This window comes from Cnephaeus nilssonii (assembly GCF_951640355.1).
Source record: "Cnephaeus nilssonii genome assembly, chromosome: X".
In the NCBI taxonomy this organism is placed as follows: Eukaryota; Metazoa; Chordata; class Mammalia; order Chiroptera; family Vespertilionidae; genus Cnephaeus; species Cnephaeus nilssonii.
This window is the reverse complement of record NC_137071.1, coordinates 98267238-98270066: the sequence shown is the minus strand read 5'-3', so window position 1 is coordinate 98270066 and position 2829 is coordinate 98267238.

Sequence of the window (2829 nt, the reverse complement as noted above, 5' to 3'; positions counted from 1 at the left end):
ACATGATCTCCCTCATTTATGGATAATAAAGAACATTATAAACTGATGAACAAAAATAGATACAAAGGCAGAGAAGCATCGAACAGACTGTCAAACGACAGAGGGAAGGCTGGGGAGGGTTGTGGGGTGGGGGGAGGTAAGAGATCAACTGAAGGACTTGTATGCATGCATATAAGCATAACCAATGGATGCAAGACACTGGGAGGTGGGTGAGGGCATGTGCCGGGGGTTAGAGGAGGCTGAGGGAAGGTCAGTTGGGGGGAAAAAAAGGAGACATATATATTACTATTTGTAATACTTTAAACAATAAAAAAAAGAAAACAACTCCATTTACTACTGCAACAACAACAAAATGGTACCTAGGAATAAATTTAACCAAGTAGATAAAAGACCTATACTCAGAGAACTATATGATATTGAAGAAAGAAATTAAGGAAGATACAAATAAGTGGCGTTTAATTGATTGTTTTCTAGATTAAAAATCATATGCGTATACACAAAATTAGTGCAAAATAAGCTTTGAGTTAATTATCTTATTTTAAGTAATATCTTAACAGTAGAAAAAGATCTGCAGTGGCTTTATAGTAAAAAATAAATAAATAAAACTAATGACCCAAATGATAAGAATTTGTCAGTGATTAGCTAATTCAGCATTTCTCAATGTGATGTTCATCAGACATTATTTTATGGGAACTCAAGGAGTATAAATGCCTTTAAAAAGACAAGAAAATAGAAGAAAAGTCTTTCATAGTCAAATATGTTTTTAAACATTATAGGACTTTTCTTAGTTGTTGCAATGTTAACATATGTGGAAAAGCTAAGATGGTAAAGAAAGCATTTGACTACAGTACCCCCATCCTTTTTAAAGCAAATATTATCAAGTACTAAGGCAGGATAGACAAACTTGTTCTTTAAAGGGCCAGATATACTTGGCAGACCATATGGTCTTTCCCACAAATATTCAATGTTGTTGTAGCACAAAAGCAGCCATAGACAACACGTAAAAGAACTGGCATCACTATGTTTGAACAAAACTTTATGGACAACAAAATCTGAATGTATTATCATTTTCATACGTCACAAAAGTATTATTAATCTTTTAATCTTTTCAACCATTAAAGAACACATTTTAGGTCACAAGCCATACAAAAACAGGTGGCGGGAAAAATTTGGCACATGGGCTGTGATTTGCTGACTCCTGATCTAGAGGAAAGAGGAACTGTGTTGTGCAAACCCTGATTATCCGCCCCTGCCCCCCCACCTAGAAAGATGCATTCCTTGTTGGAAAAGGCAACTTTCTTAACTCAAGCGAATCTGGATGCAGTCCTCCATAATATTACCCGACTTCCTTCTTTCCCCCTCTTCCTGGCTTCTTTGTTAAGGAATAGTGGAGGGACAATGAGTTAAACTTCAGATGTGGCTATGTGCTTTACAGGGAGATTTCAGTTATTTATTTGTTTGTTTGTTTGTTTGTTTATTTATTTAATCTTTATTGTTGAAAGTATTACATCTGTCCCCCTTTTTTCCCCATTGACAACTTCTAGCCTGCCCCCACCCCCTGCCCCAGGCCTTCACCAACCTATTGTCAGTGACCATGGGTTATGCATATAAGTTCTTTGGTTCATCTCTTCCCACTCACCCACCATTCCCCACCTTCCCTCTGAGATTCAACAGTTCATTACGTGCTTCTATGTCTCTGTATCTATTTTGTTCATCAGTTTATTTTATTCTTTAAATTCCTCATATGAGTGAGATCATGTGATACTTATCTTTCTCTGACTGGCTTATTTTGCTTAGCATAATTCTCTCTAGGTCCATCCATGCTGTTGCAAATGGTAAGAATTCTTTCTTTTATACAGCTGCGTAGTATTCTGTTATGTAAATGTACTACAGCTTTTTTATCCACTCATCTGCTGATGGGAACTTGGGCAACTTCCTTCTTTCCCCCTTTTTCATGCTTTCTTGTCAAGAGAAAGTGAAGTGACAGTGAGGTAAACTCAGGTTTTTTTATAAAACTTGAAAAAAAAAATCCTCTATTCCCCAGTGTTTTTTCACATGGGCTTAGAATCAGAGAAATCTGGATTCATACACAGCTTCTACCACATACAAGGTATAAGGCCTTAAATAAATTACCAATCTGAACCTCTGTTCTCATTGGTAAAAAGCAGTACCTACCATATAAGGTTGTGGTGAGAATTAAATAAGCATTTAGCACTGTGCCTGGCACCACATAGTAAATGTACAATAGACAGTCATCCCTTTTCTTACTTTCTATTTATGCATATGTTTTGTTTACCAATGACTACATTCATAAATAGATGTACAGCTATGTATTTATACAAACCAAGTATTTACTACAAGAGCATCTGTGATGAGAGAGCGAGAGCGAGAGAGAGAGAGATACCCTATAAGTTTTCATTGAGTATAAGCAATGTAACAGATTTAAGAAGTCTCAACTTAATGGGGAATAACATGAAATGGTTTGGATTTTTTCAATCACTGTTTTTAATTTTCCGTTCCCATTCATAAATGCTGTCTTATGTAGATTCCTCAATATTTTGGTCCCATTCAGCCTGGAAGTGTTTATAATTTCAATCTCTAACTCAATTCAAATCTAGTTTTATCTCTTCTCTTTGCCCAGAGCAGGTTATATCTTCAGTTTGAAGTCATATATCCCCAAAGGTGGAAAGGAGAGGGAATAGTCTCCTGTTTAACCCACTCTCCACCCTACCTTTATTTTGGGACACTACCTCTCAACTTGTTTCCTGAGTCTGGGTCCTCTATGGTGAAAAAAACAAAGAAGGACCAGTAAGCCACGAGTTATCTGTA